The following is a 17,736-nucleotide window of genomic DNA, read 5'->3' as shown; positions in this document are numbered from 1 at the left end:
TTTCTACTTTGATTGCCTCTCTTAATTACCATTGAATAACTTCATACTTATCTCTTAAGAGCTTTTACAGCATGGCTATAATTCAATCTCTCTTCATCACCTCACAATTATATTTTTATCTTAATTACCCCGTAATTACTTATATTGTAATTACCTTTTAATTACCCCGTAATTCCTTATATTGTAATTACGTCTTAATTAGCTCTTTATTGACCTCTAATTACCTCTAGGCTTTCTTCCACTTATGACGTAGTTATCATTATCTTAATTACCTCTACGTTTACCCACTTAAGGTGCACATCATTACTGCCTTGATTATCTCTTAATCACTGGTAGGTAATTACTTCTTATGGCTTAAGTAGCATCCTATTATTCTTATGTGAATCACCTCTTGAATAATAATCTCTTAAGTACCTAATTACCATCTTAATTACTTTATAATGACCTTTAGGACTAACTTCTACGACTTAAAGAGTACATCACCCTTATCTTAATTACTTCCCTACTTATGACGTAGGCATAATGACCTTCTCCAATTCAGTGCCGATCTGTTGTTACTGGCGAGAGAGAGAGAGAGAGAGAGAGAGAGAGAGAGAGAGAGAGAGAGAGAGAGAGAGAGAGAGAGCTACTTACTTACGTATTTACGAGGACTTACGACGGGATTTTAGCCAAGAAGCCCGACCAGTGCCGCCGTGGCGTAGTGGTCAGCGTTAGGGGCTCGAATCTTGGCCGCGGCAGTCGGCCCACAACCAAAGCAGGCGTTCGCCCCTTCTTTTGAGGGCGGGTCGATAAATGGGTGCCTGACTTAGGCTGGTGTGTGTGTGTGTGTGTGTGTGTGTGTGTGTGTGTGTGTTTGTGTGTTTGTGTGTGTGTGTGTGTGTGTGTGTGTGTCCTTACCAGACCTCACACCTGGGGCGGAGGATGCCCCCCCCCCGACCCCCCCAGGTCAGCACTAGACATTTAAGCTGAGTAATGATTTTTGACGCGCCAGGTGTGCTGGAGTGATTTGCATCTCATTTGCATGCAATTTCTCACAGCTGACCACCTCCACACCACCCCCCTTTCCTTCCTTAGGTGGGGCCCACGAAGACGTTGCTGTTAGCTACAACGGCCTGTTGTACAGAGTACTTCATGGTCAAACGGAATTAGGAGACAACGGAAGGAGGGGGTCAACATAGGAGACAACGGGAGTCAACATAGTTGATGTTTTCTTGCTGTTGTTTTTATTTATCAAATAGTTACGTTCAATGTAATTTGATTGATATCATAGACATCGAAGTTATATATGAAATTCTGGAGGTGAGCGAAGAGAGAGAGAGAGAGAGAGAGAGAGAGAGAGAGAGAGAGAGAGAGAGAGAGAGAGAGAGAGAGAAGACCTATCAACAGCGGAAAGAGAGACAGCTATCTCTCCATCGGCAGCTACCCGAGACACACACACACACACACACACACACACACACACACACACACAGACGATCCCTCCGCTCCCGCACCGTTCATTGGTGATTGGGGGGGTCTGTAACAACCCCAAGTGATTGGAGTCTTTAACAACCCCCAATTGATTGGAGTCTGTAACAACCCCCAATCTTTAGGTCCCTAAAAGATGAGACGGTCATACTGCTGGTACAGACACGACCAATTGTCTTCTCCGGGGCCTAACAAGCCTCGAGAGGCCAATTAGCGGAATCTTACCCCAAAATATTGAACAACCGCTTCCCGTTTTCTCTCTCTCTCTTCAACCCCTCGCCCCCCCAGCAGCAGCAGACAACCCCTCGCAAACATCGTCATTAGTATAATTTCAGGGGAAAGTCGTTGGCCTGAAGGAACGACCCTGAAGTCCACTTTGCCAAAGGCATGAACAAGAGGACCATCAGTACAGGGGGAGTGTGTGTGTGTCTGTGGTCGTAAGATAATCCATGATCACGAACACCTGAAGGCGGTGTTCAACGAACATCTGAAGGAGGTGTTCAACGAACACCTGAAGGACGCGTTCAACGAACACCTGAATGACGTCTTCAACGAACACCTGTATGGCGTCTTCAACGAACACCTAAAGGACGTGTTCAACGAACACCTGAATGACGTCTTCAACGAACACCTGAAGAACGCGCTCAACGAACACCTGAAGAACATGTTCAACGAACACCTAAAGGACGTGTTCAACGAACACCTGAAGAATGCGCTCAACAAACACCTGAAGGACGTGTTCAACGAACACCTGAAGGACGTGTTCAACGAACACCTGTAGGACGCGTTCAACGAACACCTGAAGGAGGTGTTCAACGATCTGTCAGCGGGTGATTAATGACACTGACGTTCGTTAATGACCTTGGCAGTCGAGTGGGCTCGGGGCCGATCCCAAACAACCAATCAAACAACACGAGCGAAATCAAGTTGTATCATCATCTTTCTTAAATGACCTCATCTTAGAAGAATGGTAGGAACAGAAAGGGATATAATAAGGTAATTATTTCCGTAAATCATGTGACGAGAATCATATTAAAACAGAATAATAAGTTTAAGGTAATTATTTACGTAAATCATGCGACGACAATTATATTAAAACAGGATAATAAGTTGAAGGTAATTATTTACGTAAATCATGTGACGAGAATTATATTAAACCAGGATAATAAGTTTAAGGTAATTATTTACGTAAATCATGCGACGAGAATTATATCAAAACAGGATAATAAGTTGAAGGTAATTATTTACGTAAATCATGTGACGAGAATTATATTAGAACAAGATAATCTAAGTTTATCTGTTGGAGGAATTATCTTAATGGTAACAACTGTGTTTATAATTTTATGTAAATGATTTATTCCCAATTTTTAATGACTCGTAAAGGCTCATCTTACTAATGCCTGTGTAAGACCAATTATATGTCTTATATCTTATATATCATTTCGATTTATATGATCTCTGAGCGATACAAACCGCTCCTATTATCTATATCAACATTAAAGAAAGTTCTTTAAATATTTTCGAAAACTTGGGGTGTATCAAAAGATATCATTCACTTCTCAAAAAAGAGAGAGAGATTGTATCAAAAGATATCATTCACTTCTCAAAAAAGAGAGAGAGATTGTATCAAAAGGTATCATTCACTTCTCAAAAGAGAGAGAGATTGTATCAAAAGAGATCATTCACTTCTCAAAAGAGAAAGGATTGTATCAAAAGAGATCATTCACTTCTCAAAAGAGAAAGAGATTGTATCAAAAGAGATCATTCACTTCTCAAAAGAGAAAGAGATTGTATCAAAAGAGATCATTCACTTCTCAAAAGAGAAAGAGATTGTATCAAAAGAGATCATTCACTTCTCAAAAGAGAAAGAGATTGTATCAAAAGAGATCATTCACTTCTCAAAAGAGAGAGAGATGGGTTGAAATTCCTATGATTTTTCACCTCATAATCTAAGCTTAATCGAACTTTCAATTTAAGTTAAACATTTATTCATAAAGTTCCGTCAGCCATGACCAGAGGGTAACATTCATGTCCTCGACCTGTGCCAGACTACCATGTCCTCGACCTGTGCCAGACTACCATGTCCTCGACCTGTATACCAGACTACCATATCCTCGACCTGTATATCAGACTACCATATCCTCGACCTGTATACCAGACTACCATGTCCTCGACCTGTGCCAGACCACCAAGCTCCCAACTCGTACAGAAAGCCCCCAAGAACACATCCCGGCAAAGTGGCTCAATGAAACGACCAACTGCCCCTCAATGGATTAATTGGTCAGCCGGAGCTAAGATGCCTTCCACAGCAAGGAAGATAACCGTTCTGTGTGTGACTGTGTGTCTGTCCCCCATCATGTCATTCTCCATCATCCGTTGCGTCCATAACGCGCAGCCCTCCCTCACTCTCAAGAACACAGCTGTCACATTGGAGAAGCCCCTGTAACGGACAACCACGCATCTCACTCAGGTCCATCATCTACTACGGCAACTACGTCAGGAGAGTGAGGGGTGTGGGGGTGTTCTCAGGGACCGGCGGCCCGGCCCGGCCCCAATGTCTCGTATCTAAGTACCTTCGGCGCTAAGCTATGCATGGGACCGGACACTTCCCACACGTTGAAGGCTCAATAAAAACAATGGACGCCTCTGTTCCCGCCCTCTCCCGGCACCCGCTTGAGGGGGTCGTGATAAGGGAGATTGCGCCCTTAATTAACGTCTAGTGTTGCAGTCAGGCGGCGCGCCCCTCTGAGCAGTCGCAGCTGGACACGACGGGGCAAAGTGATCATTGTAATGCATTCAAACTGTTGCCTCTTGCCTTCCTTAAGTCATTCCCTTCGGGCCCCCTTTTTGTCATCTTCGCGTCTCTCTCTCTCTCTCTCTCTCTCTCTCTCTCTCTCTCTCTCTCTCTCTCTCTCTCCCCCTCCGCTACAGGACCCAATTCTTCTAAGGTTCCTAAAGCCTTTTCCGAAGCTACGCCACGAACCGTAGCAAGGGAATGGTTGGATGCACACATACAATGTGACCCCACCCTCCCCCTCAATGCACCCCCATTGATACGGAGGGCTTCCGCAACTTGGGAGACTGCGCTCCGTGCGGATGCAGGCCCCACTGAGACCAGGAGGAGGAGGTCCTCGACGACCTCTGTATTCCCTCCCATCTACTGACGAGGATACAGCCCCGTCGGTTCCTCCTGCTGGAGGAATTCGGCTGCGCCTTTTATACGTGTGTGTGTGTGTGTATGTGTGTGTGTGTGTGTGTGTGTGTGTGTGTGTGTGTGTGTGTGTGTGTGTTTTACCAAGAGAACAAGCAACTAACCTGAATTTCTCAGAAAAGAATATGACAAATCTCTCACAGAGAGGCACTGTACCTCATATAAACAGATTCCATTTGGCTACGCAAGCATGAGAGGCTGCCAGCTCGCAACACCTTTGAGGGCAGTGAGGGAAAGAGTGGGTCGAGAATAGGCAGAGATGCAGGCGGGGGAGAGAGAGAGAGAGAGAGAGAGAGAGAGAGAGAGAGAGAGAGAGAGAGAGAGAGAGAGAGAGAGAGAGAGAGAGAGAGAGCCTCCTCCGCCCGTATAGCAAACATAAACTTCGAGAAACATATACAGAACATTAGCGAACGTGGATCCCTGCCAAGGCTTCCTGGCCAGAGCCAAAACATACACACACACACACACACACACACACACACACGAGATGGTTCCTCACAAATACACACCTCCTTCCACCGTCGTATCTAAATAGGTCATTACACACACACACACACACACACACACGCGCACCTCTTCAATGAGCGTTCACATCCCATCATCATCGCCTTGGAATTCAGTACGAAAGACGTATAATACGCTACGTGCGACACCGCGCCTCGAGCACGTTCACAACAGGTAAAAAAAAAAATTGGATATTTAACTTCGTGCACAAAAGTTCCCGACAGTGAGTTACTAAGTTTGAACACGTCTTCTTATCTCATTATGCCGTGAACTCTCCATTACAAGATATATATGTGTATAAATAAATATATATATATATATATATATATATATATTCCTATAGGTCCACGGGGAAATGGAACACGATAAGTTCCCAAGTGCACTTTCGTATAATAATCACATCTTCAGGAGAGACACAAGAAAGAAATATAACAGCCAGTTGATATACAACGAAGAGACGTCTCTTCGTTGTATATCAACTGACTGTTATATTTCTCTCTTGTGTCTCCCCTGATGATGTGATTATTACACGGAAGTGCACTTGGGGACTTGTCGTGTTTCATATTCCCCGTGGACTCATAGAAATATCTTGATCACGCGCATAATTGTGATCCTTTCCAATATATATATATATATATATATATATATATATATATATATATATATATATATATATATTGATAATGAACAAAGAGAGGAGAGAAGCCATTTCAGGGATCTCGCATTCGAAGCTACGAGTTGGGTTAATTTCTTTTCCAAATTTGGCCAAATGGTTCTAATCTATATTGAAATACTAAATGATCAGTTATTCATTTGGGATGAAAGAACTCATGATGGAGAGATTCTTTTTATGGATATGCTAATTAGCATTTGACTGATTTTTTCCACCCTTTTTTTAACCTCTCTCTCTCTCTCTCTCTCTCTCTCTCTCTCTCTCTCTCTCTCTCTCTCTCTCTCTCTCCCCTCCCCGGCGATACGTGATTCATATGTAGTTCAAGTCTGATACGCAGGCAACTAGTTAGGTAAATGCTTTGGAGTCAGCTGTGAAAGATGTTTAAAATACAGGGTTCAAAAGCGCGCGCACGCGAGAGATAGATGGATGGATAGATAGATAGACAGAGACAGAAAAATATAAATAGATAGATACTGATAGAGATAGTGAGATAGATACATGCAGATAAACAATATATATATATATATATATATATATATATATATATAGAGAGAGAGAGAGAGAGAGAGAGAGAGAGAGAGAGAGAGAGAGAGAGAGAGAGAGAGAGTGAGTGAGTGAGTGAGTGAGTGAGTGAGTGAGTGAGTGAGTGAGTGTGTGTGTGTGTGTGTGTGTGTGTCCCCAGCTAACTAAAACTGCATAGCAATTGCAAGATTGTAATCCTTGGTCATTATCATGGCTCCCTGCATAATATATGGCATCCGCAGATCTATGAGGTAAATCCCTTGATTCATGTGAAATGGATTACATTCTGTGATTATCTTTGGCGATTACATTCATACCAAACCAAAACACAGTTCATACGCACATGTGTGTTTCTGTTTGTATGTATGTATGTATAAACAAACACAGTCACAGACAGACACAGACAGAAAGACAGACAGACACACACACACACACACACACACACACACACACACACACATATATATATATGTTTATCCCTGGGGATAGGGGAGAAAGAATACTTCCCACGTATTCCCTGCGTGTCGTAGAAGGCGACTAAAAGGGGAGGGAGCGGGGGGCTGGAAATCCTCCCCTCTCGTTTTTTTTTTTTTTAATTTTCCAAAAGAAGGAACAGAGAATTGGGCCAGGTGAGGGTATTCCCTCAAAGGCCCAGTCCTCTGTTCTTAATGCTACCTCGCTAACGCGGGAAATGGCGAATAGTTTAAAAGAAGAAGAAAGAAGATATATATATATATATATATATATATATATATATATATATATATATATATATATATATATATATATACATGTAATTGGATTTGTGGCAAGAGCAATTCTATTTATACATATTCATATTTGGGTCACACAATAAAGATATTAAATTTCTGGGTAATGCCCGACTGAACACGACAATACGACCCTTAAGCACGACGGAACGACCTTTGAGAACGACAGCACGACCCTTGAGCACGAAGGTACGACCCTTGAACATGACGGTACGACCTCTGGCCAGACCCTTATGAGGATCTTACCCTCCCTATACCTAGTGTCGTGCCGTCGTGTGTCGTCCCGTCGACGTAGTGTGTCGTACAGTCGTGATGAGTCGTAGAGTCGTACATAAGCACCTCATCCATCCACACACGATTTCCCATCCCACCCTGGAGAGAGAGAGAGAGAGAGAGAGAGAGAGAGAGAGAGAGAGAGAGAGAGAGAGAGAGAGAGAGAGAGAGAGAATAAACAAACAGTTTTACATAAGACTTCAGTTGAATGTTTACAATTTAATCTCTTTCTTCAGTACTCGTCGTTTATCACACGTCACGTGTTTACCACACACACCATTATGTGCCTGACTTACAAGCAGACAATTTAAGGAACAAATGGCCAACAAAGGAGGCCCCTTCTGTGGGTTAGACAAACACCCCGAGGCAGCAATGAAATCGACAAAAACAAACGAGGCAAAGCGACGTGCGGACAACTCTCGACAAAATAGTTTTATTGCGGAGGAAACAGTGCTGAAGTTGTCACAGCTGTTGCAGCTAACGTCAACAATCTCATCCGGCACACATACTGACACCACCGCGACTCTTGCTGTCTTTTGTTTGGCAAAGGGATTTTTTTATAAACCATTCTCCCTACCAGTCTTTTTTTTTTTTTTTTGCAGATGGTACACTCACACACACACAAAAACACCAGATGACTTGCGGCGTTTGTAAGGTATGCAAAGAGGGGATTTCGATCATGATAAGCTGTGAAAGACGTGTTGGTGATGAAGAACACCTAGGGCTGGTAAATGTTTTGGGTACGCTAAATGATCGCTTAGTTCAGTGTAATGGTAAAGACTTCCGACTTTATCGTCTCTATCACACACACACACACACACACACACACACACATATACATATATATATGAAATGATTTGGGCACATGGAGAGAATGAGTGAGGAAAGATTGACCAAGAGGATATATGTGTCGGAGGTGGAGGGAACGAGGAGAAGTGGGAGACCAAATTGGAGGTGGAAAGATGGAGTGAAAAAGATTTTGTGTGATCGGGGCCTGAACATGCAGGAGGGTGAAAGGAGGGCAAGGAATAGAGTGAATTGGATCGATGTGGTATACCGGGGTTGACGTGCTGTCAGTGGATTGAATCAAGGCATGTGAAGCGTCTGGGGTAAACCATGGAAAGCTGTGTAGGTATGTATATTTGCGTGTGTGGACGTGTATGTATATACATGTGTATGGGGGTGGGTTGGGCCGTTTCTTTCGTCTGTTTCCTTGCGCTACCTCGCAAACGCGGGAGACAGCGACAAAGCAAAAATAAATATATATATATATATATATATATATATATATATATATATATATATATATATATATATACATATATATATATATATATATATATATATATTATGATAATGATATATCAATTTCTATTTTCTTCACTATCCTTTACAAATTAAAGCCAACAATTCTCTCTGTGTGATATGATACACCAGACACACCTCCCCCCTAAATTAACACACTCCCTGTCCAAAGAGAATTTAATTCACTCGCTCCATTGCATACATAATAAATCAGACTTTTATCATTTATAAAAAAAAAAATTACCAAATCTGGGGTTGAGTCCAACAAAACTATGCTCTTTGGACTGTATACTGTGAGGGTGCAAATGATATGCTAATCATATGCAAATGAGCAGGTGAAATAGGCATAATAACAATGTATAAAATCGTCTCTCTCTCTCTCTCTCTCTCTCTCTCTCTCTCTCTCTCTCTCTCTCTCTCTCTCTCTCTCTCTCTCTCTCTCTCTCTTCTCACAGACACTCTCTTTTACATTTTTTTTTGCCTCTTATCCACCCACCTATCTTTTATCTATCTATCTACTGTCTCTCTAATGATCTATCATCCTTTAAGCAGGACATATATTTCACGTTCTTGATATACATATGTATATATATATATATATATATATATATATATATATATATATATATATATATATATATATATATGATACGGGCAGACGAAAAGTAAACACAGAAAAGAGAAAAGAGAAACAGAAGAAAGGGAAGGAACAGACAGGGAAACAGCTGGTTCTCTTGACACACACACAGGCCACTGTGGTGCAGTGGTCAGCGTCGCTGCGCGGGATTCACACGCGGGTCTGTCCGGGTTCGAGCCCTGGGCGGAGCAGTTACCCCACACCCAACCCAGATGTTCGTCCTCCCCTCTGTGTTGGTCGACAAGTGGCCACTTGGCTTAGACTGGTGTGTGTGTGTGTGTGTATGTGTGTGTGCCTATACGTGACTACAGTAACAGTTAAGGCATGATACATACTGGTAAATACAAAGTTAAAAGACAAGGCAACACGAGTGTAAAACTCTCTCCCCGTCACACACCAACATTAACGACATACAGTAATCAGAGGGCACCGCTAGGGTAGAACACGGGCCACCCTAACACAAAGAGTAATTTGTGTATTAAGAGGTTATGAACGAGTCGAAGTATGGCAGCCCTGGTGTCTGAAGCCATCTAAAAAAGATATCTAACTTCGACCTTTTTTGGGGGAAAAATCATAAAGACTGTATTGTCTGTACACCACAAACATTCTGCGAATTCTCATTCTTATCCTTAGCATTGTAGCGACATGGGTGAAGAATATATTAGATGTAAGAGGACAGCTGTCTTTGCCAACGTAGGTGGCAGGATGAAGTGGAAGGCATTCTGAGCATTTGGGGTATGAACATGCAAGAGGGTGCGAGACATACAAAGGACGGAGTGACCTGGAGCAATATGGTATAAAGGGGGCGACGTGCCGTTAATGGACTGAACTAGGGTATGGGAACAAGTCAAGACATACCACAGAGAGGTCTTGGAGCTACGTTTCTGGTGGATTATAAAAGACAGCAAGAGAGTGGACGTGAGTGAATGAGAGGCCATTCCCTCCTCTGTCCTTGATGCTATTCTGCTTAAGCGGGGGAAAACAGCGACCAAATATATGTATACTATTCTTGCTGTCATATGACTTTTTTTTTTAAATAATCTCGACCATTTTTCTAAACCATCTTATCTCCATAGTTAACACGTAACCTGGATCCCTCCTCTCACATATTAACACCTCACATATTTAACATTCCTGCCGTGTTAACTAACGCCTCAGGTCATGAGAGTTGAAAATACACCCCACAAACTGACAACTATGGACTTTATGAGCTAATAATGTCCTGTACAAATCCCCTACGCCGTAAAGCGTATAGAAAATGGAGAGAACACGGGTCGTACGCGGAAGAACATGGGAATCTGCCGTTCCCACACCAGCCCAAGATAGCAGGATGAACCCTATTGGCCTCCTGATTGAACTATTTAACTCTTGACTGGCGAGGACTCTCCAATATATTATATGTCCCTCCAGCACACGCATGGGGCGCGGATCCTCGACCCTACACGCACACCGTGTCCTGCAGTCCAAAGCTTTAGCTGGTATTCATTCAGTAAGCTGGGTGGGCTGAAGCGTGGAGGAGGGAAGAAGGGCCTAAGCGACACGGCGGATGGCATTAAAATTGTACTCTTCCTGCATGAGCCGAGACTGCTCTCAGTATTGGATGCATTTAAACAAGGCCACGCCACCACCACCACGCCACCACTCCACCACGCCACCACGCCACCACTCCACCACGCCACCACGCCACCACCACCACTCCACCACCACGCCACCACGCCACCACGCCACCACCACCACTCCACCACGCCACCACGCCACCACTCCACCAACACTGCTGCTACTGCTCGTGTTGGAGATGATGCTGCTGCTGCTGTTGGAGGAGATGATGGTGTTGGTGTTGTAGAATGGTGCTGTTGTAGATGCTGGTGGTGTTGTAGGTGTTGTAGGTAAGGGTACCGGTGTTGTAGGTTGTTTACATCACTCGTTTACATCAATATATCACCTCCCTGTCTATCTCAGTTGTTTACGTGCACTTCGGTGTTGGTCGGTTGTTTATATCACTTGTTTACATCAATATATCACCTCCCTGTCTATCTCAGTTGTTTACAGGCACTTCGGTGTTGTCGGTTGTTTACATCACTTGTTTACATCAATATATCATATCCCTGTCTATCTCAGTTGTTTACCGGCACTTCGTATATATATACATATGTATCTTACCACGATCTAACAGTCGAGACCCTGGTCGTTAGAGGAGTTTTGGTGAACTATGAATTAGGATGATCTACATTTCTTCGTCATCATCATCATCATCATAATGGTGTCTCCTCTTTAATCAAAATCCGAATGTAGAACGAACACATTGCAGTCTACCTGTGTGATGACGGTATAACATATCAACACAGCAAATTGTATCTTTCAACGTACAGACAGAAATTATACGTCGATATCAAGGAGAATGAGTCGTTATATATGTATATATATACATATATATATATATATATATATATATATATATATATATATATATAGAGAGAGAGAGAGAGAGAGAGAGAGAGAGAGAGAGAGAGAGAGAGAGAGAGAGAGTTCTTAGGTATAGTGTAAGTTACTGTCTAAAGTTTACTGTGTATGTGTATGGTTTACTGAGTATGGTTTACTATCCTCATCTATTTTCATCTCGTGTAAGATAAGAGCCTCATCCACATCCCCCAGCCTCTGAGTACATTGTACAGGCACCAATCCACGAGACTGGCTCAAAAGGCTGAACTGCACTCGTATGTAAACATACTCGTATATACACATACTAGTATGCACACATACTCGCATATAAACATACTCGTATATACACATACTCGTATATACACATACTAGTACGGACACATACTCGTATATAAACATACTCGTATATAATCACACTCGTATATAAACATATTAGTATATAAACATACTCGTATATATACATGCTGATATAAAACATACTGGTATATAAACACAATCGAATATAAACATACCTGTGTATAAACATACTCGTACATAAGCATACTCGCATATAATCATATTCGTATGTAAGCATACTCGTATATAAACATACTCCGAGTCGTCATACCTCTGGGAGACGAGGGTTCTTACCGGCATTGCTACGAGAGTAGGATAGGGTTCGAGCCCTCAGTGCCAGTCAGTAAATTGTGATCATACTCGTATATCCAATAAATGTATGACTCGCAGATGATAAGATTCGGTTCTGTCAGCGTATGATTACATGCTTTCAGTGCAAAGGGAGTAAATCCAGCGCGGCCTGTCTGGCATTCATGCAGAAATTTATCGTCTTCCCCCTTGAATTCTCAATCTATTTCGATCATTTCCATTTCGTTTCATGTCTGCCTCGCCACCCCCGTTAATATTTCCCATTTGGTTTCATAAATCTCTTCTCATTTCATAGTACAAATGACAAATCCAGATTACATGGCAATGCCAATTTACTGTAAAGATGAACAAGGACAGACATACATGTTTTCAAGATTAATAATTACGCTCCACAGTGATATAAATATATTGTTGACACTTGAACAATCTATTATCATAATCCATCGTCTTCATCCGCAGTTAATTCAAACATTAAAAGACAACATGCAAAAGCGAAATGTATCATGACAAATGAGAGGATGTGTCATGAGGGATCCAAAGTTCACTACATCAGGAAAACAGGGCGACCGATGTGTGGCAAGACCCCCAGGAGCACTTGTCAAATATGATCGTCCGTTGTGTCATACTGTCTAACGCAAAATCATACCGATACTTTTTTGACTGTGTGTACATACGTGCAAATATTTTTTTTTTTTTGCAAATATCTTTTGTGAATGTGTGAGTATTCATTCACACTATGTATCATATATATATATATATATATATATATATATATATATATATATATATATATATATATATAATTTATATATATATAAAAAAATATAATTTCTTGCCTATATTCGTAACTGTGTGTGTGTGTGTGTGTGTGTGTGTGTGTGTGTGTCTGTAATCACCTATATGTAATTAGTAATTTGCACTGAACGAGGAGGAAGTTATACACCTGTGGGGTTCCTTGTCACCTGAACATTCTCTATGACCACACAAACTTTTAAATTTATGCATACCGTCTGTGTTAACTATTTCCTCAAATCATTTTCTTCAGTTTATCCACCACTCTTATATCATATATCGACTTTACATCCATTTTAACAAGTTTCTTACTTAATTTCGTCTCGTATCCTCTGCTTGATCTATCATTACAGCTCTCGTGTGACTGGTCACTCTGTGTGTGTGTGTGTGTGTGTGTGTGTGTGTGTGTGTGTGTGTGTGTGTTTGTGTGTGTATTTCCCCACCTCAGACCATCAATCTTCTCTGGAACGAACCAGGCTACTAATCCCCCCCCCCCCCATCACAGCACTCGGGCCACAATGGTCCGGGGCCCCTGCAGTGTGGGGTCTGTGGACTGAAACAGACAGTTGGAGAGCGAGGCCGAACAGGATGTGGACATGTATTAGTTTCGTTCCCCAACTGCATACCAGAGCCAACCATGTGCATTGGGGGCTATGGTTGAGTGCATCCGCTCTGTGTGTGTGTGTGTGGAGAGAGAGAGAGAGAGAGAGAGAGAGAGAGAGAGAGAGAGAGAGAGAGAGAGAGGCGCAGGTGCTCTGTGCATCTGCCTCTCTCTCCCTTTTCTTTATCCTCTGGGTTTGATCATGGACACGAAAACCCAGAATCCCAGTCTTTATCAACAACAATTACATAGCCATACCTTTACCTTCTCAATGTCCGCTGCAGCACCCAGGAAGGTAGCCACGTCCACCGGGTGGGGGTGACCATACATCACGGAAGGTTGTAATATTGTGTGTACGTCTGTGTGAGGTGAATGAAGTACAACTTACTCGCATCCTAGTCAAGAACCAATCTTACGATATATTAATTAGGTGTTTGTACAGCGATGAGTCATGTACTGATAAGAGATGAGAAATTATACCTTACGAGGAAAAGAAAAATAGTTACTTTATCTTCCCTACTGTTATCTTTATCATCACTATCATCAGTGGTGTAGAATAAATTCCCTCGACCACTACTTTAGAAATCCCAAACGCAATCTTACGTTCGCTATGGTCACCTGTCGTTACATTACGTGTGACGGGATATTAGAATCAAGGCTGCTTCATTTACGCGCTTCATACGCAAAAAGATACCTTAAGCCCAAGACAGGCACCCAGCACATCGACCAAACCCGACGCAGGGGGGGGGATGAACAGCTGGATAAACGGTGGACAGAGTATCCCGCGCTCCGGGTTCGAACACGGGGCGGTTTCATTGGAGGAAATGTCAGTTACCAGCGCCCACCGCTACACCATGGGTCTAACGTTACAGGCACCAGTTACAGCACTGTAATTTCAGTTCGTGTAATGGGTGGTGTCCCTTCGATACGACGACCATGGCGTAACCCCGCTCTATACGCAATATTTCCTACGCCACGCGAAATAGAATTTTTCCGCACTAATGGCGCATTGCATTATCCAACGATGATGACCATTAGTTTATTAAAAGACGCGAGCCATTAACTCTTCCTCCTCCTCCTCCCCCCTCCCCAACAGTGTAAAGTGCAGGTGGTGTGTTTAATTAGTGGAGAGGACAGGGAGGGAGGCAGGGAGGGAGAGAGGGAGAGAGAGAGAGAGAGAGAGGTAAAACACCCTCTTCTTCTCTCGTCTCCCTTACTCTCTCTCTCTATATTTCATTTCCACATATATGTATACCAGTCTATTTCTCTTCCACTGACTCTTCAAGCACCTCCGTTCCTTACCTTTCCCGTCCATCACCCATACTTGAATTCAGCACCTCTCTCTCTCTCTCTCTCTCTCTCTCTCTCTCTCTCTCTCTCTCTCTCTCTCTCTCTCCCTCTATTTCCCCCCTCCTTTTCCAGTAAGCCAGATCTCTCTCTCTCTCTCTCTCTCTCTCTCTCTCTCTCTCTCTCTCTCTATTTCCCCCCTCCTTTTCCAGTAAGCCAGATCTCTCTCTCTCTCTCTCTCTCTCTCTCTCTCTCTCTCTCTCTCTCTCTCTCTCTCTCTCTCTCTATTTCCCCCCTCCTTTTCCAGTAAGCCAGATCTCTCTCTCTCTCTCTCTCTCTCTCTCTCTCTCTCTCTCTATCCCCCCCCAGTTCATCCTGCAGTATGCCAGAGATGCGCTAGATCCATGTGCGGCGCATGGGTGGAGGCACAGGATGTGACGTCACAACGTTAATCAAGTTAATGACTTCGGCAACACGAGGGATCAAGAGAATGTACAGTGTAATCCATACCAACATGACATGGGGGCACTTCTCTTATCTCCAGTTGTAGTTTTAACCTACTGACGCCTCTCCTAGGCAGTAGATCATCTGCCACACACACACACACACACACACACACACACACACACACACACACACACACAGTAGATCATTTGACACACACACACACACACACACACACTCAGAGTAGAACACAGAGAGCACCTCGCTATGGACAAAATGCTAGGTCAAACGCCTGCTTGCGTAGGGAGGAAGAGGAGGAGAAAGAGGAGGAGGAGGAAGAGGAAGAAGAGGAGGAGGAGGAGGAGGAGGAGGAGGAGGAAGAGGAAGAGCAGGAGGAAGAGGACGAAGAGGAGGAAGGAAGGAAGGAAAGTGGGCTGAGGGAGGGTGCCTAGGCTTGCGTTCAAGAAATAACGCGGTTTCGACACCCTGTTAAACGCGACCAAACACACCCCCTAGACCAAAAATTCGACAATGAACTCCGCCTCCCCAATATCCCAGGGTCCAATCCCAACGAGGGCCGTCCCCATCCCATGTTGTCCTCTCTCTCTCTCTCTCTCTCTCTCTCTCTCTCTCTCTCTCTCTCTCTCTCTCTCTCGTGTTGACGGACGCTATGTGGTCACCCAGGCCGCGCTCCGATCAAGGTATTCTTCGATCAATCTCCTTTGTGTCCTGTGTAAACTGGTGAGGTGGGAATGGTAACTTTTTTCGTTCTCCCTCGGGCGTAGGAATAAGAGGCAGTGCCTTATTGAGTAAAGATTCGTGTCTGGTTTGACCACTGTGTGTGTGGGTGGGTGGGTGGGTGGGTGGGTGTGTGGGTGGGTGGGTGTGTATGTGTGTGGGTGGGTGTGTGTGGGGGTGGGTGTGTGTGGGTGGGTGGGTGTGTGATGTTTGCCGTCGAGTGATTATCGTGTTTGTGATTGATTTCGATCTTGTTTTAATCTACTATTCTCTTAAGAGATAATATGTTGATATCTGTCGTTTACTCGTTGAAAGTAACGACAGTTCTATCGTTTGCTGTTGACGTATATATATCAATGTATATATATATCAATGCATATCAACTGACTGTTATATATCTCTCTTGTGTCTCCCCTGATGATGTGATTATTACACGAAAGTGCACTTGGGAACTTTTCGTGTTTCATTTTCCCCGTGGACTCATAGGAATATCAATATATATATATATATATATATATATATATATATATATATATATATATATATATATATATATGCTGGAGTTTTGTTTATATTCTTCGTCTACTCGTTACAGCCGGACTTGCTCTTCCTTCCTCTATGGATGTTTATGACTGGCAAAGTTTATAGTCCTCGTACGCTTGTTGGAACTGACTTGACCCGCCTTCTTCGATCCATGTTTATGACAGTGAAGGTCTTTCTACCCTCTTTGCTTACTGGCTGAAACTAACATCAACCCTGGGAGGTGATGTTCTATTCAATCTTCCTTTACGCATGTACAGAAGCGGTGAAATGGTCCATGCTATTCCTCTACTGGTTGATTCGACTTGAGTTCTGCCTCTCTCTTAAGTATATATCATTGTGCAATGCTCACATTCTTCATCTACTGGTTGATTCGACTTGAGTTCAGCCTCTCTCTTAAGTATATATCATTGTGCAATGCTCACATTATTCATCTACTGGTTGATATTGAATCACAGTTCCTTCTCTGTAAGTGTATACGTCTGTGAAGCACGTACATTCCCCCATTTTAAGCGATGGAAATCGACTTGTACTTCTCACTCCTCCTTTACATATGTATTTCTCAGTCGAAACAGGCGATAGTCTTCGACGGAACTGATTCTCCGGTCTATCTTCCTCACTACCTGACATCTACTGAAGGTGGTAGAGGAGGAAGGGAAGGTGTGGGGGGGCTTTTGAGAAGAGGGGTCGGTTGGTCGTTCAGCCCAGGTCTCCCAAGCACACTTTAGGGAAATCACCTGGTGAGTGAGGTTCCTTTTGAGGCATTAATTAAGGTTCTAGAGGAAAGACGTTCACCACAAAAGGTTATATGATATTTGGCCTCTTTCAAGTTTATCCCGTGAGGGTGTGTAGACTTCCATAGCCAGAGAGATGGGGGAAAGGGTACCT

General features: G+C 43.2%; 1 protein-coding gene and 1 long non-coding RNA gene across 10 annotated transcripts in view; one reads left to right on the top strand and one right to left on the bottom strand.

Annotated features, from left to right (window-relative positions):
• Positions 1–17,736, bottom strand: part of LOC139745785 (uncharacterized) — a 583,323-nt gene that overhangs the window by 108,572 nt on the left and 457,015 nt on the right. The window lies entirely within an intron of this gene.
• The window catches only part of LOC139745784 (nephrin-like), a 407,506-nt gene that overhangs the window by 28,920 nt on the left and 360,850 nt on the right, over positions 1–17,736 (top strand). The gene's annotated exons all lie outside the window — the stretch shown is intronic.

This window comes from Panulirus ornatus, chromosome 62 (assembly GCF_036320965.1).
Source record: "Panulirus ornatus isolate Po-2019 chromosome 62, ASM3632096v1, whole genome shotgun sequence".
NCBI lineage: Eukaryota > Metazoa > Arthropoda > Malacostraca > Decapoda > Palinuridae > Panulirus > Panulirus ornatus.
Note: the sequence above shows the minus strand (reverse complement) of the source record. Positions and strands in the feature narration are given on the sequence as shown.